Here is a 23,424-nt window from a genome sequence, read left to right on the forward strand (position 1 = left end):
GAAAGATTGTTGGAAGGGGTGACCAGGATGGGGGCAATGAGCAGAATGTAAAGTGAATAAGTTAAAATAATGGTGATGATGATGATGATGATGATGATGATGATGATGATGATGATGTCAACAACAACGACTTGACGGAGGAGGGGGATGAGGGAGGAGGAGGAGGAAGAAGAGGAGGAAGAGGAAGGGGAAAGGAAGAAGAAGAAGAAGAAGAAGAAGAAGAAGAAGAAGAAGAAGAAGAAGAAGAAGAAGAAGAAGAAGAAGAAGAAGAAGAAGAAGAAGATGAAGAAGAAGAAGAAGAAGAAGAAGAAGCAGAAGCAGAAGCAGAAGCAGAAGCAGAAGCAGAAGCAGAAGCAGAAGCAGAAGCAGAAGCAGAAGCAGAAGAAGCAGAAGCAGAAGCAGTTTGGGATGGTGAGACCTGAAACCTGAAAGAGTTCTTTAACTACTCAGGATAGTTTTAGCTATCCTGTTTTTCCCCCATTGGAAATTGACAATTATCCTTTCAATGTCTCTGAAGAATTGTATTGGGATTTTGATGGAGACTGCGTTAAATCTATAGATTGCTTTTGTTAGGATGGCCATTTTTACTATATTAATCCTACCAATCCATGAGCATGAGAGATCTTTCCTTCTTCTGATGTTTTCTTCAATTGCTTTTTTCAAAAACAAAATTGTTATCATAGAAATATTTTACTTGCTTGGTTAGCATTAGCCAATGGTCTTTTATATTACATGAGTCTATTGTGAAAGTTGCTGTTTGTCATTTGAACATAGAACTACTGAGTTTTGTTTTTGCTTTTGTTTTCTGTTTTTTGTTTTCTGGTTTTGTTTTTAGTTAATCTTATATCCAACCATTTTGTTAAAAAATGTTTGTCAGCTGGAGGAGTTCCCTGGTGGAATTCTTAAGGTCACTTATGCATGCTATTGTATCCCTTACAAATAGTAATAGTTTGAATTCTTCTTTTCCAATTTGTATCGCATTAATCTCCTTTAGTTGTCATATTGCTCTAGCTAAAATTTCAAGTACTATGTAGAATAGATTTGGAGAGAGTGGGCAGCCTTGGCTTGTTCCTGATTTTAATGGAATTACTTTGAGTTTATCTCAATTTAATTTGATGTTACCTATAGGCTAGCTGTAAATTTCCTATAATATGTTTAGATAAGTCTCATGTATCCCCAATCATTCCAGGACTTTTATCAAGAACAGGTGTTAGAATTTGTAAAAGGAATTTTCAGCATATAATAAGATCACCATGTGGTTTGGTTTTTTTCAGTTTGATTATATGGTAGATTACATTGATGGATTTTCATATATTGAACCATCCCTGCATAGCTCTGATGAAGCCTACTTGATCATTGTGGATGATCTTTTTGATGTGCTCCTTGGTTTAGCATGCAAGTATTTTATTGGCTATTTGTGGATCTGTGTTCATAAGGGAAATTGGTTTGTAATTCTCTTTGTTCACGCTTCATGTGGTTTGTATATCAGGGTAACTGTGACCTCATGAAATTAATTGGGCAGTTTTCCTTCTGTTTCTATTATGTGGAATACTTTGAGGAATACTAGCATTAACACTTCTTTGAACGTCTGGTAGTATTTTGAAATAAAAAAATTTGCCCCTAGAATTTTTTTTTTGGCATGGGATACTTGTAATGAATGCTTCACTGGGGAGTATAGGTCTACTTTCTCCATTTAATTTTGATTTAATTTTGGAAAGTGACACCTAATGATGAAAATGTCCATTTTTTTACATTTTCTTTTTGTAATTTCCCTCTCCCTCCCGCCCTCCCCCCGTCTGCTTTTTGTAATTTTTTATCTATTTATTTTTACACTCCAGAATTTATTCCCATTCCAGTCCACCTACCCCCCAAAAGTTCCACATCCCATACCTCCTCCCCTTAACACTCATATCTCCACAAGAATGTCCCCACCCCACACATCCCACCAGACCTCTAAATTTCACAGGGCCTCCATTCTCTGGAAGGTCAGGTGCATTGTCTCTGATTGAACCCACAACCGGCACTCCTCAGCTATATAATGTTGGGGGCCTCATATCTGCATGGTTGGTGGTCCAGAGTGTCTGAGAGATCTTTGGATCCAGGTTAATTGAAACTGCTGATCCTCTTATAGGGTCACCCTCCGCCTTAGCTTCTTCCAGTTTTTCCCTAATTCAACCACAGGGGTCAGCAGCTTCCTTCCATACATTGGATGCACATATCCACATCTAATTCTTTCAGCTGCTTGTTGGGTCTTTTGGATGGCAGTCATGATAGATCCCTTTTTGTGAATGTCCCACAGCCTGAGTATTGGTCTCAGGTCTTGGGGGTTCCCCTTCTGATGGATCCCACTTTGGGCCTGACTCTACTTCTTTTAATAGGATTTTTCTCCATTTTTGTCCCTGCAGTTCTTTCCAACAGGAACAATTCTGGGTCAGAGTTTTGATTGTGGGATGGCAACCCCATCACATTGTGGAGAGGAGAGCATCTGTGCCTGGGATTTGACAGCTCATATCATAGGAGCTGGGGAACAGTCTCTGTAGAGTAAGTTAGGTGCTTGATATCTCATGCTGAAGTTTGGATTTTATGGCTGAGAGGGGATGATGTCCCTTTATTTGTAGTAAGAAAACACATCATAGGATAGAAATTGTGGGATACAGGGAAGGTTTGATTGATTGGTAACAGGCACAGCTCATAAGTAGTCATAGAGACAACACATATGAGCCAAGTGGTGTGTGTGTGTGTGTGTGTGGGTGGGTGTGTGTGTGTGTGGGTGTGTGTGTGCGCGCGTGCGTGCACACACTGAAAACTGCCTATAGCATTCCTTCTGTCTTCCAAATCTCCCACATAAGTGCATTTCTTTTCTTTCTTTCTTTTTTTTTTTTTTTTTGGTTCTTTTTTCGGAGCTGGGGACCGAACCCAGGGCCTTGCACTTCCTAGGCAAGCGCTCTACCACTGAGCTAAATCCCCAACCCCAATAAGTGCATTTCTTTATGAACCACTATATTGGGGATTAGAGATATATCTCAGTTGTACAGTCCTTGCCTATATTGTATAGGACCTGGAGTTCCCTCCCAGTACTTCAAAACTACACAACAAACACACAAATCTTTAAATGAAAAATCCATACAGAAAAGGTGAAATAATTCAGAAAAACATACTGGAAATATATACAGTTCACCATAGATATAACAATGCATTACCAAGCCTCAGTTGGACTTCTTTTCCCATGTTTATAAAAGCATGAATTCCATTGTTGGATCCTGCTGGTTTGGATAGCAGGCATTTCTGACTCTTAACTCCAGGAGTAATAAAGAAAGTGCCCTACATCTGGTGAAACTGTCTCTGTGTTTTTGCCTCAGCCAGGGCCCAGCCTTCTCAGTGCTGGTGGGCTTTTTTGGGTCAAAGAAGGCAAATTGTGACGTCATCCCTGAGCTGCCCAATGGCAGATAAGCTCAGTCATTTACAGGTAGGCCCTCTTCTTTTTTTGTTAAGGATTTATTTATTATATAGAATAATTTTTTTTGGTTCTTTTTTTCGGAGCTGGGGACCGAACCCAGGGCCTTGCGCTTCCTAGGTAAGCGCTCTACCACTGAGCTAAATCCCCAGCCCCAGAATAATTTTTGATCATTACATGTTTCAATTTTTGCTCCCAGTCCCCCTCCCAGAGTTGTTCATCCCCTCTCCCCTTACCTGAAAAGGGCATATATATCCCAGGCATCCCCCTTCCCTGTGGCATCAAGTCTCCACAGGATTTGTCAGGTCCTCTCCCACTGAGACCAGACAGGGTCAGATTCCCAGGGCCTGTAGCAACTCTAATAAGGTTCAGATAAGCCTTTATCATTCCTTAGAGGCAAAAGAGAAAGTCCCTGGAGAAACCAACCACTAAGAGGGCCTACATGGGGGCTGGAGAGTTGGCTCAGTGGTTAAGAGCACTGAGAGCTCTTCTGGAGGTCCTGAAGTCATATCCCAGCCACCATATGATGTCTCACAGCCATTTGTAATGAGATCTGATTCCCTCTTCTTGTGTGTCTGAAGACAGCTACAGTGTACTTATATATAATAAATAAATCTTTTTTTTAAAGAAGAGGGCCTACCTGTAAATGGCTGAGCTTGGCAGCCATTGATCAGTTCAGGGATGACGTCACAATTGCCTTCTTTGACCCAACAAAGCCCACCAGCACTGAAAAGGCTGGGCCCTGGCTGAGGCGCACACAGAGGGAAGATTTCACCCCATGGAGGACACTGTCTAGGCTGCTCCTGTAGTGAAGACCAATCGCTGCTCTCCAATCAGCAGGATCGGAATTCGTGCGTCTATAAACATGGGAAAAGACAGCAAAGTAAGACCGAAAGTGAACGTCTCTCCTTATGTCCATTTTATGATGGACTTCAGAAATCAAACAAGGGAGCAACAGCCAAACATCTACTATGACTTTACCGAATTTTCTAGAAAGTGTTCTGAAAAGTGGAAGACCATCTCAAAGAAGGAAAAAAAGAAGTATGAAGCCCTGGCCAAGCGCGACAAAGATCGGTACCAACGTGAAATGAGAAACTATTCCGGACCGAGAAGAGAGAGAAGAAGGAGAGATCCAGATGCACCGCGGAAGCCACCATCCTCGTTCCTGCTCTTCTCCCAGGACCATTTTGAGGAGATAAAAGAACAACACCCAAACTGGACTGTGGCGCAGGTGGCCAAGGCTGCAGGGAGGATGTGGGCCAGGTGTTCAGAAGCGGATAAAATCCCCTACGAGGAGAGGGCTGCGGTTCTGAGGGCCAAGTACCTTGAAGAGCGGGAGGCCTACTACCACCAATGCCAGCGTGGGAAGTAAAACTTCAAGGGATGGGGCAAACCCAGTCTGAAACAATAAACCTCATTCAACTGGCTTTCTGGCTCTGGTGTTTAGTGTTTTCAGACTGCCCTTGGATGCTATGCTGTGGTAGTGAGTGGTTTGATTCAGGTCTATCCTTGGGGAGGATGGCTTTCAGGGAGGCAGCTCTAAGACAGGGAGGGAACTGACTGCAGGACCCAAATGGCCTAGGTTGACATGGGTGGGCAAGCACATGTGAAAAGCCATTTGTGAACGGGGAGTCAGCTCTACAGCTAGCTGTCTTTGGGACCAAAACGTATAGTGATTGGCTCAGAGATTCCTGAAGACAAATCCTGGCATTTGCTCAGCCTTGCTGTCTCATGGAAATAGCGCCAAAAGGACAGCGAATTTCTTTGACTGTACAGGCAGCCCCTTTGATTTTGATTACACTTTTGAGTTTGGAATCAAGTTGTTTGGGTTTTGACACATCAGGTCCATGTGACAGGTTAGGGTCCATGTGGCCTCCAGTCTCTTGGGGGTTGGGTGAATCTTCTCAGACTGCACAGACCTGGCAGTCCTGTGCTGTATATGTGTTGGGGTTCTCTTATCTGCTATTGCATGCTGACTGGTTGGTAGTCCATTGTGTCTGAGAGATCTTGGGACTCTATGATAATTGAGACTGCTGGCCCTCCTACAGGGTCACCCTCTTCCTTAGTGTCTTCCAACTTTTCCCCAATTCAGCCACAGGATCCGCAGTGTCTATCAACGGTTTGGGTATAAAAATCTTCCCCTGAATCTTCCAGCAGCTGTTTGTTGGGCCTTTCAGAGGGCAGTCAGAGTAGGCCCCTATATGTAAGCATGAGTTTTGCATGCAAATAGATGGAACTAGACAATATCATCCTAGTGATGTAACTCAGACTCAAAAGAAAATGCATAGCATGTATTCACTAATGATTGGATACTAACTGAACTAATACACATTACCTGGGATACAATCCACAGAACTGAAGAAGGTGAACAACATGAAGAGCTCAAGTGAGGATGCCTCAATCTCACTAGGGAAGAAGAAAAAAGCAATCACTGTAGGGATAGGAGAGAGGGAGAGAACTGCCTGGCAAGAGGACAGGGAGAAGAGGATCAGGAATTGCAAGGAGCAGGACTGAAGCCCTGAGGGACAGCAAAAGCATAGGAACAGGCAACCTCAGGAGGTAGGAAGGAGATGGGGGTAACCTTGAGAATGTACCAGACATCTGGTAAGTGAGAGACTCTCAGGACTCAAAGGGAAGGACCTTAGAAGGAATGTCCTACAGTGGAGAAAGAAAATTGTTGAGCCTGCCTGGTGTATGTGCACTGATTTGTTTTGCAGGGTTTCAGAGATCTCATGGGTTCAGGTTACTTGAGGCTACTGTTCCTAATACATGGTCGCCCTCCTCCTCAGCTTCTTCCAGCCTTTCCCTGATCAATCACAGGGGTCAGCAGCTTCTGTTCATTGGTTGGATGCACATATCTGCCTCTGACACTTTCAGCTACTGGTTGGGTCTTTTGGAGGACAGTTATAAGTTAGATCCATTTTGTGAATGCCCCATAGCCTCAGTAATGGTGTCATGTCTGATGGCTTCCTCTGGAGCTGGATCCCACTTTGGATCTGACTCTGTACTTCCTTTTCCTCAGGATTTTCTCCAGTCCTGTCTATGCAGTTCTTTCAAACGGGAACAATTCTGGGCCAGAGTTTTTAACTGTGGGATGGCAACACCATCACATTGTGGAGAGGAGAGCATCTGTGCCTGGGATTTGACAGCTCATATCATAGGAGTTGAGGAAGAATCTCTGTAGAGTAAGTTAGGCACTTGATATCTCATGCTGAAGTTTGGATTTTATGGTTGAGAGGGGACGATGTCCCTTAACCCATCATGGGACAGAAATTGTAGGATACCTGGAAAGTTTGATTGCAGACACAGGTTCAGATCACAAATAGAGTCATAGAGTCAGGACATATTGGCCAGTGTGTGTGTGTGTGTGTGTGTGTGTGTGTGTGTGTGTGTGTGTGTGTGTGTGCTGAAAACTGCCTATAGCTTTCATTGTGCCTTCCAAACCTCCCACCTCAGTGCATTTTTTCCGACTACTCTAATGGGGCTAGAGATATAGCTCAGTGGTAATGTCCTTGCCTAGCATGTGTAGGGCCTGGAGTTCCCTCCCTAGTACTTCAAAACTAGACAACAAACACACAAATCTTTCTAATAAAAATACGTAATGATGTAGACATCATAAAGGAAAATATGCAGCTACTATATACAATTCAGCCTAGCCATTACAATGCATTACTGAGCTAGGACAGGTCAATGATTTTTTGATCATTAAATTTTTCATTTTTTGTCCCAAGTCCCCCTCTCAATGCTCTTTGAACCCCCCCCTTTCCTGACAAGGGGCTCTATACCCCTAGACATTCCCCTTCCCTGTGGCATCAAATCTGTTGAGAATTTGGCACACCATCTCTCATTGAGACCAGATGGGGCCAGATTCCCTGGGCCAGTAGCAACTCTAATAAAGTTCAGATAAGCTTTCATCATTCCTTAGAGGCAAAAGAGAAAGTCCCTGGAGAAACCAACCACTAAGCAGGCCTGCCTGGGGGCTGGAGTGTTGGCTCAGTGGTTAAGAACACTGGGAGCTCTTCTGGAGGTCCTGAAGTCATATCCCAGACACCATATGATGTCTCACAGCCATTTGTAATGAGATCTGATTCCCTCTTCTTGTGTGTCTGAAGACAGCTACAGTGTACTTATATATAATAAATAAATCTTTTTTTTAAAGAAGAGGGCCTACCTGTAAATGGCTGAGCTTGGCAGCCATTGATCAGTTCAGGGATGACGTCACAATTGCCTTCTTTGACCCAACAAAGCCCACCAGCACTGAAAAGGCTGGGCCCTGGCTGAGGCGCACACAGAGGGAAGATTTCACCCCATGGAGGACACTGTCTAGGCTGCTCCTGTAGTGAAGACCAATCGCTGCTCTCCAATCAGCAGGATCGGAATTCGTGCGTCTATAAACATGGGAAAAGACAGCAAAGTAAGACCGAAAGTGAACGTCTCTCCTTATGTCCATTTTATGATGGACTTCAGAAATCAAACAAGGGAGCAACAGCCAAACATCTACTATGACTTTACCGAATTTTCTAGAAAGTGTTCTGAAAAGTGGAAGACCATCTCAAAGAAGGAAAAAAAGAAGTATGAAGCCCTGGCCAAGCGCGACAAAGATCGGTACCAACGTGAAATGAGAAACTATTCCGGACCGAGAAGAGAGAGAAGAAGGAGAGATCCAGATGCACCGCGGAAGCCCCCATCCTCGTTCCTGCTCTTCTCCCAGGACCATTTTGACGAGATAAAAGAACAACACCCAAACTGGACTGTGGCGCAGGTGGCCAAGGCTGCAGGGAGGATGTGGGCCAGGTGTTCAGAAGCGGATAAAATCCCCTACGAGGAGAGGGCTGCGGTTCTGAGGGCCAAGTACCTTGAAGAGCGGGAGGCCTACTACCACCAATGCCAGCGTGGGAAGTAAAACTTCAAGGGATGGGGCAAACCCAGTCTGAAACAATAAACCTCATTCAACTGGCTTTCTGGCTCTGGTGTTTAGTGTTTTCAGACTGCCCTTGGATGCTATGCTGTGGTAGTGAGTGGTTTGATTCAGGTCTATCCTTGGGGAGGATGGCTTTCAGGGAGGCAGCTCTAAGACAGGGAGGGAACTGACTGCAGGACCCAAATGGCCTAGGTTGACATGGGTGGGCAAGCACATGTGAAAAGCCATTTGTGAACGGGGAGTCAGCTCTACAGCTAGCTGTCTTTGGGACCAAAACGTATAGTGATTGGCTCAGAGATTCCTGAAGACAAATCCTGGCATTTGCTCAGCCTTGCTGTCTCATGGAAATAGCGCCAAAAGGACAGCGAATTTCTTTGACTGTACAGGCAGCCCCTTTGATTTTGATTACACTTTTGAGTTTGGAATCAAGTTGTTTGGGTTTTGACACATCAGGTCCATGTGACAGGTTAGGGTCCATGTGGCCTCCAGTCTCTTGGGGGTTGGGTGAATCTTCTCAGACTGCACAGACCTGGCAGTCCTGTGCTGTATATGTGTTGGGGTTCTCTTATCTGCTATTGCATGCTGACTGGTTGGTAGTCCATTGTGTCTGAGAGATCTTGGGACTCTATGATAATTGAGACTGCTGGCCCTCCTACAGGGTCACCCTCTTCCTTAGTGTCTTCCAACTTTTCCCCAATTCAGCCACAGGATCCGCAGTGTCTATCAACGGTTTGGGTATAAAAATCTTCCCCTGAATCTTCCAGCAGCTGTTTGTTGGGCCTTTCAGAGGGCAGTCAGAGTAGGCCCCTATATGTAAGCATGAGTTTTGCATGCAAATAGATGGAACTAGACAATATCATCCTAGTGATGTAACTCAGACTCAAAAGAAAATGCATAGCATGTATTCACTAATGATTGGATACTAACTGAACTAATACACATTACCTGGGATACAATCCACAGAACTGAAGAAGGTGAACAACATGAAGAGCTCAAGTGAGGATGCCTCAATCTCACTAGGGAAGAAGAAAAAAGCAATCACTGTAGGGATAGGAGAGAGGGAGAGAACTGCCTGGCAAGAGGACAGGGAGAAGAGGATCAGGAATTGCAAGGAGCAGGACTGAAGCCCTGAGGGACAGCAAAAGCATAGGAACAGGCAACCTCAGGAGGTAGGAAGGAGATGGGGGTAACCTTGAGAATGTACCAGACATCTGGTAAGTGAGAGACTCTCAGGACTCAAAGGGAAGGACCTTAGAAGGAATGTCCTACAGTGGAGAAAGAAAATTGTTGAGCCTGCCTGGTGTATGTGCACTGATTTGTTTTGCAGGGTTTCAGAGATCTCATGGGTTCAGGTTACTTGAGGCTACTGTTCCTAATACATGGTCGCCCTCCTCCTCAGCTTCTTCCAGCCTTTCCCTGATCAATCACAGGGGTCAGCAGCTTCTGTTCATTGGTTGGATGCACATATCTGCCTCTGACACTTTCAGCTACTGGTTGGGTCTTTTGGAGGACAGTTATAAGTTAGATCCATTTTGTGAATGCCCCATAGCCTCAGTAATGGTGTCATGTCTGATGGCTTCCTCTGGAGCTGGATCCCACTTTGGATCTGACTCTGTACTTCCTTTTCCTCAGGATTTTCTCCAGTCCTGTCTATGCAGTTCTTTCAAACGGGAACAATTCTGGGCCAGAGTTTTTAACTGTGGGATGGCAACACCATCACATTGTGGAGAGGAGAGCATCTGTGCCTGGGATTTGACAGCTCATATCATAGGAGTTGAGGAAGAATCTCTGTAGAGTAAGTTAGGCACTTGATATCTCATGCTGAAGTTTGGATTTTATGGTTGAGAGGGGACGATGTCCCTTAACCCATCATGGGACAGAAATTGTAGGATACCTGGAAAGTTTGATTGCAGACACAGGTTCAGATCACAAATAGAGTCATAGAGTCAGGACATATTGGCCAGTGTGTGTGTGTGTGTGTGTGTGTGTGTGTGTGTGTGTGTGTGTGTGTGTGTGTGCTGAAAACTGCCTATAGCTTTCATTGTGCCTTCCAAACCTCCCACCTCAGTGCATTTTTTCCGACTACTCTAATGGGGCTAGAGATATAGCTCAGTGGTAATGTCCTTGCCTAGCATGTGTAGGGCCTGGAGTTCCCTCCCTAGTACTTCAAAACTAGACAACAAACACACAAATCTTTCTAATAAAAATACGTAATGATGTAGACATCATAAAGGAAAATATGCAGCTACTATATACAATTCAGCCTAGCCATTACAATGCATTACTGAGCTAGGACAGGTCAATGATTTTTTGATCATTAAATTTTTCATTTTTTGTCCCAAGTCCCCCTCTCAATGCTCTTTGAACCCCCCCCTTTCCTGACAAGGGGCTCTATACCCCTAGACATTCCCCTTCCCTGTGGCATCAAATCTGTTGAGAATTTGGCACACCATCTCTCATTGAGACCAGATGGGGCCAGATTCCCTGGGCCAGTAGCAACTCTAATAAAGTTCAGATAAGCTTTCATCATTCCTTAGAGGCAAAAGAGAAAGTCCCTGGAGAAACCAACCACTAAGCAGGCCTGCCTGGGGGCTGGAGTGTTGGCTCAGTGGTTAAGAACACTGGGAGCTCTTCTGGAGGTCCTGAAGTCATATCCCAGACACCATATGATGTCTCACAGCCATTTGTAATGAGATCTGATTCCCTCTTCTTGTGTGTCTGAAGACAGCTACAGTGTACTTATATATAATAAATAAATCTTTTTTTTAAAGAAGAGGGCCTACCTGTAAATGGCTGAGCTTGGCAGCCATTGATCAGTTCAGGGATGACGTCACAATTGCCTTCTTTGACCCAACAAAGCCCACCAGCACTGAAAAGGCTGGGCCCTGGCTGAGGCGCACACAGAGGGAAGATTTCACCCCATGGAGGACACTGTCTAGGCTGCTCCTGTAGTGAAGACCAATCGCTGCTCTCCAATCAGCAGGATCGGAATTCGTGCGTCTATAAACATGGGAAAAGACAGCAAAGTAAGACCGAAAGTGAACGTCTCTCCTTATGTCCATTTTATGATGGACTTCAGAAATCAAACAAGGGAGCAACAGCCAAACATCTACTATGACTTTACCGAATTTTCTAGAAAGTGTTCTGAAAAGTGGAAGACCATCTCAAAGAAGGAAAAAAAGAAGTATGAAGCCCTGGCCAAGCGCGACAAAGATCGGTACCAACGTGAAATGAGAAACTATTCCGGACCGAGAAGAGAGAGAAGAAGGAGAGATCCAGATGCACCGCGGAAGCCCCCATCCTCGTTCCTGCTCTTCTCCCAGGACCATTTTGACGAGATAAAAGAACAACACCCAAACTGGACTGTGGCGCAGGTGGCCAAGGCTGCAGGGAGGATGTGGGCCAGGTGTTCAGAAGCGGATAAAATCCCCTACGAGGAGAGGGCTGCGGTTCTGAGGGCCAAGTACCTTGAAGAGCGGGAGGCCTACTACCACCAATGCCAGCGTGGGAAGTAAAACTTCAAGGGATGGGGCAAACCCAGTCTGAAACAATAAACCTCATTCAACTGGCTTTCTGGCTCTGGTGTTTAGTGTTTTCAGACTGCCCTTGGATGCTATGCTGTGGTAGTGAGTGGTTTGATTCAGGTCTATCCTTGGGGAGGATGGCTTTCAGGGAGGCAGCTCTAAGACAGGGAGGGAACTGACTGCAGGACCCAAATGGCCTAGGTTGACATGGGTGGGCAAGCACATGTGAAAAGCCATTTGTGAACGGGGAGTCAGCTCTACAGCTAGCTGTCTTTGGGACCAAAACGTATAGTGATTGGCTCAGAGATTCCTGAAGACAAATCCTGGCATTTGCTCAGCCTTGCTGTCTCATGGAAATAGCGCCAAAAGGACAGCGAATTTCTTTGACTGTACAGGCAGCCCCTTTGATTTTGATTACACTTTTGAGTTTGGAATCAAGTTGTTTGGGTTTTGACACATCAGGTCCATGTGACAGGTTAGGGTCCATGTGGCCTCCAGTCTCTTGGGGGTTGGGTGAATCTTCTCAGACTGCACAGACCTGGCAGTCCTGTGCTGTATATGTGTTGGGGTTCTCTTATCTGCTATTGCATGCTGACTGGTTGGTAGTCCATTGTGTCTGAGAGATCTTGGGACTCTATGATAATTGAGACTGCTGGCCCTCCTACAGGGTCACCCTCTTCCTTAGTGTCTTCCAACTTTTCCCCAATTCAGCCACAGGATCCGCAGTGTCTATCAACGGTTTGGGTATAAAAATCTTCCCCTGAATCTTCCAGCAGCTGTTTGTTGGGCCTTTCAGAGGGCAGTCAGAGTAGGCCCCTATATGTAAGCATGAGTTTTGCATGCAAATAGATGGAACTAGACAATATCATCCTAGTGATGTAACTCAGACTCAAAAGAAAATGCATAGCATGTATTCACTAATGATTGGATACTAACTGAACTAATACACATTACCTGGGATACAATCCACAGAACTGAAGAAGGTGAACAACATGAAGAGCTCAAGTGAGGATGCCTCAATCTCACTAGGGAAGAAGAAAAAAGCAATCACTGTAGGGATAGGAGAGAGGGAGAGAACTGCCTGGCAAGAGGACAGGGAGAAGAGGATCAGGAATTGCAAGGAGCAGGACTGAAGCCCTGAGGGACAGCAAAAGCATAGGAACAGGCAACCTCAGGAGGTAGGAAGGAGATGGGGGTAACCTTGAGAATGTACCAGACATCTGGTAAGTGAGAGACTCTCAGGACTCAAAGGGAAGGACCTTAGAAGGAATGTCCTACAGTGGAGAAAGAAAATTGTTGAGCCTGCCTGGTGTATGTGCACTGATTTGTTTTGCAGGGTTTCAGAGATCTCATGGGTTCAGGTTACTTGAGGCTACTGTTCCTAATACATGGTCGCCCTCCTCCTCAGCTTCTTCCAGCCTTTCCCTGATCAATCACAGGGGTCAGCAGCTTCTGTTCATTGGTTGGATGCACATATCTGCCTCTGACACTTTCAGCTACTGGTTGGGTCTTTTGGAGGACAGTTATAAGTTAGATCCATTTTGTGAATGCCCCATAGCCTCAGTAATGGTGTCATGTCTGATGGCTTCCTCTGGAGCTGGATCCCACTTTGGATCTGACTCTGTACTTCCTTTTCCTCAGGATTTTCTCCAGTCCTGTCTATGCAGTTCTTTCAAACGGGAACAATTCTGGGCCAGAGTTTTTAACTGTGGGATGGCAACACCATCACATTGTGGAGAGGAGAGCATCTGTGCCTGGGATTTGACAGCTCATATCATAGGAGTTGAGGAAGAATCTCTGTAGAGTAAGTTAGGCACTTGATATCTCATGCTGAAGTTTGGATTTTATGGTTGAGAGGGGACGATGTCCCTTAACCCATCATGGGACAGAAATTGTAGGATACCTGGAAAGTTTGATTGCAGACACAGGTTCAGATCACAAATAGAGTCATAGAGTCAGGACATATTGGCCAGTGTGTGTGTGTGTGTGTGTGTGTGTGTGTGTGTGTGTGTGTGTGTGCTGAAAACTGCCTATAGCTTTCATTGTGCCTTCCAAACCTCCCACCTCAGTGCATTTTTTCCGACTACTCTAATGGGGCTAGAGATATAGCTCAGTGGTAATGTCCTTGCCTAGCATGTGTAGGGCCTGGAGTTCCCTCCCTAGTACTTCAAAACTAGACAACAAACACACAAATCTTTCTAATAAAAATACGTAATGATGTAGACATCATAAAGGAAAATATGCAGCTACTATATACAATTCAGCCTAGCCATTACAATGCATTACTGAGCTAGGACAGGTCAATGATTTTTTGATCATTAAATTTTTCATTTTTTGTCCCAAGTCCCCCTCTCAATGCTCTTTGAACCCCCCCCTTTCCTGACAAGGGGCTCTATACCCCTAGACATTCCCCTTCCCTGTGGCATCAAATCTGTTGAGAATTTGGCACACCATCTCTCATTGAGACCAGATGGGGCCAGATTCCCTGGGCCAGTAGCAACTCTAATAAAGTTCAGATAAGCTTTCATCATTCCTTAGAGGCAAAAGAGAAAGTCCCTGGAGAAACCAACCACTAAGAGGGCCTACATGGGGGCTGGAGAGTTGGCTCAGTGGTTAAGAGCACTGAGAGCTCTTCTGGAGGTCCTGAAGTCATATCCCAGCCACCATATGATGTCTCACAGCCATTTGTAATGAGATCTGATTCCCTCTTCTTGTGTGTCTGAAGACAGCTACAGTGTACTTATATATAATAAATAAATCTTTTTTTTAAAGAAGAGGGCCTACCTGTAAATGGCTGAGCTTGGCAGCCATTGATCAGTTCAGGGATGACGTCACAATTGCCTTCTTTGACCCAACAAAGCCCACCAGCACTGAAAAGGCTGGGCCCTGGCTGAGGCGCACACAGAGGGAAGATTTCACCCCATGGAGGACACTGTCTAGGCTGCTCCTGTAGTGAAGACCAATCGCTGCTCTCCAATCAGCAGGATCGGAATTCGTGCGTCTATAAACATGGGAAAAGACAGCAAAGTAAGACCGAAAGTGAACGTCTCTCCTTATGTCCATTTTATGATGGACTTCAGAAATCAAACAAGGGAACAACAGCCAAACATCTACTATGACTTTACCGAATTTTCTAGAAAGTGTTCTGAAAAGTGGAAGACCATCTCAAAGAAGGAAAAAAAGAAGTATGAAGCCCTGGCCAAGCGCGACAAAGATCGGTACCAACGTGAAATGAGAAACTATTCCGGACCGAGAAGAGAGAGAAGAAGGAGAGATCCAGATGCACCGCGGAAGCCCCCATCCTCGTTCCTGCTCTTCTCCCAGGACCATTTTGACGAGATAAAAGAACAACACCCAAACTGGACTGTGGCGCAGGTGGCCAAGGCTGCAGGGAGGATGTGGGCCAGGTGTTCAGAAGCGGATAAAATCCCCTACGAGGAGAGGGCTGCGGTTCTGAGGGCCAAGTACCTTGAAGAGCGGGAGGCCTACTACCACCAATGCCAGCGTGGGAAGTAAAACTTCAAGGGATGGGGCAAACCCAGTCTGAAACAATAAACCTCATTCAACTGGCTTTCTGGCTCTGGTGTTTAGTGTTTTCAGACTGCCCTTGGATGCTATGCTGTGGTAGTGAGTGGTTTGATTCAGGTCTATCCTTGGGGAGGATGGCTTTCAGGGAGGCAGCTCTAAGACAGGGAGGGAACTGACTGCAGGACCCAAATGGCCTAGGTTGACATGGGTGGGCAAGCACATGTGAAAAGCCATTTGTGAACGGGGAGTCAGCTCTACAGCTAGCTGTCTTTGGGACCAAAACGTATAGTGATTGGCTCAGAGATTCCTGAAGACAAATCCTGGCATTTGCTCAGCCTTGCTGTCTCATGGAAATAGCGCCAAAAGGACAGCGAATTTCTTTGACTGTACAGGCAGCCCCTTTGATTTTGATTACACTTTTGAGTTTGGAATCAAGTTGTTTGGGTTTTGACACATCAGGTCCATGTGACAGGTTAGGGTCCATGTGGCCTCCAGTCTCTTGGGGGTTGGGTGAATCTTCTCAGACTGCACAGACCTGGCAGTCCTGTGCTGTATATGTGTTGGGGTTCTCTTATCTGCTATTGCATGCTGACTGGTTGGTAGTCCATTGTGTCTGAGAGATCTTGGGACTCTATGATAATTGAGACTGCTGGCCCTCCTACAGGGTCACCCTCTTCCTTAGTGTCTTCCAACTTTTCCCCAATTCAGCCACAGGATCCGCAGTGTCTATCAACGGTTTGGGTATAAAAATCTTCCCCTGAATCTTCCAGCAGCTGTTTGTTGGGCCTTTCAGAGGGCAGTCAGAGTAGGCCCCTATATGTAAGCATGAGTTTTGCATGCAAATAGATGGAACTAGACAATATCATCCTAGTGATGTAACTCAGACTCAAAAGAAAATGCATAGCATGTATTCACTAATGATTGGATACTAACTGAACTAATACACATTACCTGGGATACAATCCACAGAACTGAAGAAGGTGAACAACATGAAGAGCTCAAGTGAGGATGCCTCAATCTCACTAGGGAAGAAGAAAAAAGCAATCACTGTAGGGATAGGAGAGAGGGAGAGAACTGCCTGGCAAGAGGACAGGGAGAAGAGGATCAGGAATTGCAAGGAGCAGGACTGAAGCCCTGAGGGACAGCAAAAGCATAGGAACAGGCAACCTCAGGAGGTAGGAAGGAGATGGGGGTAACCTTGAGAATGTACCAGACATCTGGTAAGTGAGAGACTCTCAGGACTCAAAGGGAAGGACCTTAGAAGGAATGTCCTACAGTGGAGAAAGAAAATTGTTGAGCCTGCCTGGTGTATGTGCACTGATTTGTTTTGCAGGGTTTCAGAGATCTCATGGGTTCAGGTTACTTGAGGCTACTGTTCCTAATACATGGTCGCCCTCCTCCTCAGCTTCTTCCAGCCTTTCCCTGATCAATCACAGGGGTCAGCAGCTTCTGTTCATTGGTTGGATGCACATATCTGCCTCTGACACTTTCAGCTACTGGTTGGGTCTTTTGGAGGACAGTTATAAGTTAGATCCATTTTGTGAATGCCCCATAGCCTCAGTAATGGTGTCATGTCTGATGGCTTCCTCTGGAGCTGGATCCCACTTTGGATCTGACTCTGTACTTCCTTTTCCTCAGGATTTTCTCCAGTCCTGTCTATGCAGTTCTTTCAAACGGGAACAATTCTGGGCCAGAGTTTTTAACTGTGGGATGGCAACACCATCACATTGTGGAGAGGAGAGCATCTGTGCCTGGGATTTGACAGCTCATATCATAGGAGTTGAGGAAGAATCTCTGTAGAGTAAGTTAGGCACTTGATATCTCATGCTGAAGTTTGGATTTTATGGTTGAGAGGGGACGATGTCCCTTAACCCATCATGGGACAGAAATTGTAGGATACCTGGAAAGTTTGATTGCAGACACAGGTTCAGATCACAAATAGAGTCATAGAGTCAGGACATATTGGCCAGTGTGTGTGTGTGTGTGTGTGTGTGTGTGTGTGTGTGTGTGTGTGTGTGTGTGCTGAAAACTGCCTATAGCTTTCATTGTGCCTTCCAAACCTCCCACCTCAGTGCATTTTTTCCGACTACTCTAATGGGGCTAGAGATATAGCTCAGTGGTAATGTCCTTGCCTAGCATGTGTAGGGCCTGGAGTTCCCTCCCTAGTACTTCAAAACTAGACAACAAACACACAAATCTTTCTAATAAAAATACGTAATGATGTAGACATCATAAAGGAAAATATGCAGCTACTATATACAATTCAGCCTAGCCATTACAATGCATTACTGAGCTAGGACAGGTCAATGATTTTTTGATCATTAAATTTTTCATTTTTTGTCCCAAGTCCCCCTCTCAATGCTCTTTGAACCCCCCCCTTTCCTGACAAGGGGCTCTATACCCCTAGACATTCCCCTTCCCTGTGGCATCAAATCTGTTGAGAATTTGGCACACCATCTCTCATTGAGACCAGATGGGGCCAGATTCCCTGGGCCAGTAGCAACTCTAATAAAGTTCAGATAAGCTTTCATCATTCCTTAGAGGCAAAAGAGAAAGTCCCTGGAGAAACCAACCACTAAGAGGGCCTACATGGGGGCTGGAGAGTTGGCTCAGTGGTTAAGAGCACTGAGAGCTCTTCTGGAGGTCCTGAAGTCATATCCCAGCCACCATATGATGTCTCACAGCCATTTGTAATGAGATCTGATTCCCTCTTCTTGTGTGTCTGAAGACAGCTACAGTGTACTTATATATAATAAATAAATCTTTTTTTTAAAGAAGAGGGCCTACCTGTAAATGGCTGAGCTTGGCAGCCATTGATCAGTTCAGGGATGACGTCACAATTGCCTTCTTTGACCCAACAAAGCCCACCAGCACTGAAAAGGCTGGGCCCTGGCTGAGGCGCACACAGAGGGAAGATTTCACCCCATGGAGGACACTGTCTAGGCTGCTCCTGTAGTGAAGACCAATCGCTGCTCTCCAATCAGCAGGATCGGAATTCGTGCGTCTATAAACATGGGAAAAGACAGCAAAGTAAGACCGAAAGTGAACGTCTCTCCTTATGTCCATTTTATGATGGACTTCAGAAATCAAACAAGGGAACAACAGCCAAACATCTACTATGACTTTACCGAATTTTCTAGAAAGTGTTCTGAAAAGTGGAAGACCATCTCAAAGAAGGAAAAAAAGAAGTATGAAGCCCTGGCCAAGCGCGACAAAGATCGGTACCAACGTGAAATGAGAAACTATTCCGGACCGAGAAGAGAGAGAAGAAGGAGAGATCCAGATGCACCGCGGAAGCCCCCATCCTCGTTCCTGCTCTTCTCCCAGGACCATTTTGACGAGATAAAAGAACAACACCCAAACTGGACTGTGGCGCAGGTGGCCAAGGCTGCAGGGAGGATGTGGGCCAGGTGTTCAGAAGCGGATAAAATCCCCTACGAGGAGAGGGCTGCGGTTCTGAGGGCCAAGTACCTTGAAGAGCGGGAGGCCTACTACCACCAATGCCAGCGTGGGAAGTAAAACTTCAAGGGATGGGGCAAACCCAGTCTGAAACAATAAACCTCATTCAACTGGCTTTCTGGCTCTGGTGTTTAGTGTTTTCAGACTGCCCTTGGATGCTATGCTGTGGTAGTGAGTGGTTTGATTCAGGTCTATCCTTGGGGAGGATGGCTTTCAGGGAGGCAGCTCTAAGACAGGGAGGGAACTGACTGCAGGACCCAAATGGCCTAGGTTGACATGGGTGGGCAAGCACATGTGAAAAGCCATTTGTGAACGGGGAGTCAGCTCTACAGCTAGCTGTCTTTGGGACCAAAACGTATAGTGATTGGCTCAGAGATTCCTGAAGACAAATCCTGGCATTTGCTCAGCCTTGCTGTCTCATGGAAATAGCGCCAAAAGGACAGCGAATTTCTTTGACTGTACAGGCAGCCCCTTTGATTTTGATTACACTTTTGAGTTTGGAATCAAGTTGTTTGGGTTTTGACACATCAGGTCCATGTGACAGGTTAGGGTCCATGTGGCCTCCAGTCTCTTGGGGGTTGGGTGAATCTTCTCAGACTGCACAGACCTGGCAGTCCTGTGCTGTATATGTGTTGGGGTTCTCTTATCTGCTATTGCATGCTGACTGGTTGGTAGTCCATTGTGTCTGAGAGATCTTGGGACTCTATGATAATTGAGACTGCTGGCCCTCCTACAGGGTCACCCTCTTCCTTAGTGTCTTCCAACTTTTCCCCAATTCAGCCACAGGATCCGCAGTGTCTATCAACGGTTTGGGTATAAAAATCTTCCCCTGAATCTTCCAGCAGCTGTTTGTTGGGCCTTTCAGAGGGCAGTCAGAGTAGGCCCCTATATGTAAGCATGAGTTTTGCATGCAAATAGATGGAACTAGACAATATCATCCTAGTGATGTAACTCAGACTCAAAAGAAAATGCATAGCATGTATTCACTAATGATTGGATACTAACTGAACTAATACACATTACCTGGGATACAATCCACAGAACTGAAGAAGGTGAACAACATGAAGAGCTCAAGTGAGGATGCCTCAATCTCACTAGGGAAGAAGAAAAAAGCAATCACTGTAGGGATAGGAGAGAGGGAGAGAACTGCCTGGCAAGAGGACAGGGAGAAGAGGATCAGGAATTGCAAGGAGCAGGACTGAAGCCCTGAGGGACAGCAAAAGCATAGGAACAGGCAACCTCAGGAGGTAGGAAGGAGATGGGGGTAACCTTGAGAATGTACCAGACATCTGGTAAGTGAGAGACTCTCAGGACTCAAAGGGAAGGACCTTAGAAGGAATGTCCTACAGTGGAGAAAGAAAATTGTTGAGCCTGCCTGGTGTATGTGCACTGATTTGTTTTGCAGGGTTTCAGAGATCTCATGGGTTCAGGTTACTTGAGGCTACTGTTCCTAATACATGGTCGCCCTCCTCCTCAGCTTCTTCCAGCCTTTCCCTGATCAATCACAGGGGTCAGCAGCTTCTGTTCATTGGTTGGATGCACATATCTGCCTCTGACACTTTCAGCTACTGGTTGGGTCTTTTGGAGGACAGTTATAAGTTAGATCCATTTTGTGAATGCCCCATAGCCTCAGTAATGGTGTCATGTCTGATGGCTTCCTCTGGAGCTGGATCCCACTTTGGATCTGACTCTGTACTTCCTTTTCCTCAGGATTTTCTCCAGTCCTGTCTATGCAGTTCTTTCAAACGGGAACAATTCTGGGCCAGAGTTTTTAACTGTGGGATGGCAACACCATCACATTGTGGAGAGGAGAGCATCTGTGCCTGGGATTTGACAGCTCATATCATAGGAGTTGAGGAAGAATCTCTGTAGAGTAAGTTAGGCACTTGATATCTCATGCTGAAGTTTGGATTTTATGGTTGAGAGGGGACGATGTCCCTTAACCCATCATGGGACAGAAATTGTAGGATACCTGGAAAGTTTGATTGCAGACACAGGTTCAGATCACAAATAGAGTCATAGAGTCAGGACATATTGGCCAGTGTGTGTGTGTGTGTGTGTGTGTGTGTGTGTGTGTGTGTGTGTGTGTGTGTGCTGAAAACTGCCTATAGCTTTCATTGTGCCTTCCAAACCTCCCACCTCAGTGCATTTTTTCCGACTACTCTAATGGGGCTAGAGATATAGCTCAGTGGTAATGTCCTTGCCTAGCATGTGTAGGGCCTGGAGTTCCCTCCCTAGTACTTCAAAACTAGACAACAAACACACAAATCTTTCTAATAAAAATACGTAATGATGTAGACATCATAAAGGAAAATATGCAGCTACTATATACAATTCAGCCTAGCCATTACAATGCATTACTGAGCTAGGACAGGTCAATGATTTTTTGATCATTAAATTTTTCATTTTTTGTCCCAAGTCCCCCTCTCAATGCTCTTTGAACCCCCCCCTTTCCTGACAAGGGGCTCTATACCCCTAGACATTCCCCTTCCCTGTGGCATCAAATCTGTTGAGAATTTGGCACACCATCTCTCATTGAGACCAGATGGGGCCAGATTCCCTGGGCCAGTAGCAACTCTAATAAAGTTCAGATAAGCTTTCATCATTCCTTAGAGGCAAAAGAGAAAGTCCCTGGAGAAACCAACCACTAAGCAGGCCTGCCTGGGGGCTGGAGTGTTGGCTCAGTGGTTAAGAACACTGGGAGCTCTTCTGGAGGTCCTGAAGTCATATCCCAGACACCATATGATGTCTCACAGCCATTTGTAATGAGATCTGATTCCCTCTTCTTGTGTGTCTGAAGACAGCTACAGTGTACTTATATATAATAAATAAGTCTTTTTTAAAAAGGTAAAAGAGGGCCTTCCTGTAAATGACTGAACTTGGCTGCCATTGGTCAGCTCAGGGATGACGTCACAATTGCCTTCTTTGACACAACAATGCCCACCAGCACTGAAAAGGCTGGGCCCTGGCTGAGGCGCACACAGAGGGAAGATTTCACCCCATGGAGGACACTGTCTAGGCTGCTCCTGTAGTGAAGACCAATCGCTGCTCTCCAATCAGCAGGATCGGAATTCGTGCTTCTATAAACATGGGAAAAGTCAGCAAAGTAAGACCGAAAGTGAACGTCTCTCCTTATGTCCATTTTATGATGGACTTCAGAAATCAAATGAGGGAGCAACAGCCAAACATCTACTATGACTTTACCGAATTTTCTAGAAAGTGTTCTGAAAAGTGGAAGACCATCTCAAAGAAGGAAAAAAAGAAGTATGAAGCCCTGGCCAAGCGCGACAAAGATCGGTACCAACGTGAAATGAGAAACTATTCCGGACCGAGAAGAGAGAGAAGAAGGAGAGATCCAGATGCACCGCGGAAGCCACCATCCTCGTTCCTGCTCTTCTCCCAGGACCATTTTGAGGAGATAAAAGAACAACACCCAAACTGGACTGTGGCGCAGGTGGCCAAGGCTGCAGGGAGGATGTGGGCCAGGTGTTCAGAAGCGGATAAAATCCCCTACGAGGAGAGGGCTGCGGTTCTGAGGGCCAAGTACCTTGAAGAGCGGGAGGCCTACTACCACCAATGCCAGCGCGGGGAGTAAAACTTCAAGGGATGGGGCAAACCCAATCTGAAACAATAAACCTCATTCAACTGGCTTTCTGGCCCTGATGTTTAGTGTTTTCAGACTGTCCTTGGATGCTATGCTGTGGTAGTGAGTGGTTTGATTCAGGTCTATCCTTGGGGAGGTTGGCTCTCAGAGAGGCAGCTCTAAGACAGGGAACTGGCTGCAGGACCCAAATGGCCTAGGTTGACCTTTGTGGTCAAGCACTGGGGAAAAGCCATTTGCACACTGGGAGCCTGTCCCATACCTGCTTTGGGGACCAAAAAGTATAGTGATTGGTTCAGCAATTTCTTAATACAAATCCTAGCTTTTTCTGTGACTTGCCATCTCATGGGAATGGGGCCAAAAAGACAGTGAAATGTGCTGTCTGTGCAAGCAGCCATTTTGATTTTGATTACAAGTCTGGGTTTGGAATCAAATTGTTGGGCTTCGATATATCAAGTCTATGTGACATTTTAGGGTCCTTTTAGCACCTTCAGTCTCTTGAGGGTTAGGTACCTCTTCTCTGACTAAACCCAGACCTGGCAGTACTCCGCTGTATATGTGTTGGGGGTCTCATATCTGCTAGTGTATGCTGCCTGGTTGGTTGTCCAATGTGTCTTATAGACTAGCTTAATTGAAACTACTGGTCTTCCCACAAAGTTTCCCTCCTCCTCACTTTCCTCCACCTTTTTCCTAATTCAACCAGAGTGGTAAGCAGCTTCTGTTCATTATTTGGGTGCACATATCTGCATCTGACTCTTTTAGCTGCTTGTTGGATCTTTTGGAGGACAGTCATGATAGGTCCCTCTTTTTGAATGCCCCATAACCTTAGTAATGCTCCCAGGTCTTAGGGCCTACCCTTGAGCTGGATCCCACTTTGGGCCTCTCGCTGGACCTTCTTTTCCTCAGGCTCTTCACCATTTCCATCCCTGCAGTTCTT

General features: G+C 45.6%; 6 pseudogenes; all 6 read left to right on the plus strand.

Annotated features, from left to right (window-relative positions):
* Nucleotides 4,320-4,797, plus strand: Hmgb4-ps5 (high-mobility group box 4, pseudogene 5; annotated as a pseudogene).
* On the plus strand, nucleotides 7,696-8,412 carry LOC147998367 (high mobility group protein B4-like; annotated as a pseudogene).
* A 2,816-nt stretch (nucleotides 8,413-11,228) lies between these two features.
* Nucleotides 11,229-11,945, plus strand: LOC147998368 (high mobility group protein B4-like; annotated as a pseudogene).
* Nucleotides 11,946-14,753: 2,808 nt separating this feature from the next.
* Nucleotides 14,754-15,470, plus strand: LOC147998369 (high mobility group protein B4-like; annotated as a pseudogene).
* A 2,821-nt stretch (nucleotides 15,471-18,291) lies between these two features.
* Nucleotides 18,292-19,001, plus strand: LOC147998370 (high mobility group protein B4-like; annotated as a pseudogene).
* Nucleotides 21,975-22,520, plus strand: LOC120093120 (high mobility group protein B4-like; annotated as a pseudogene).

This window comes from Rattus norvegicus, chromosome X (assembly GCF_021556685.1).
Source record: "Rattus norvegicus strain SHRSP/BbbUtx chromosome X, alternate assembly SHRSP_T2T, whole genome shotgun sequence".
In the NCBI taxonomy this organism is placed as follows: Eukaryota; Metazoa; Chordata; class Mammalia; order Rodentia; family Muridae; genus Rattus; species Rattus norvegicus.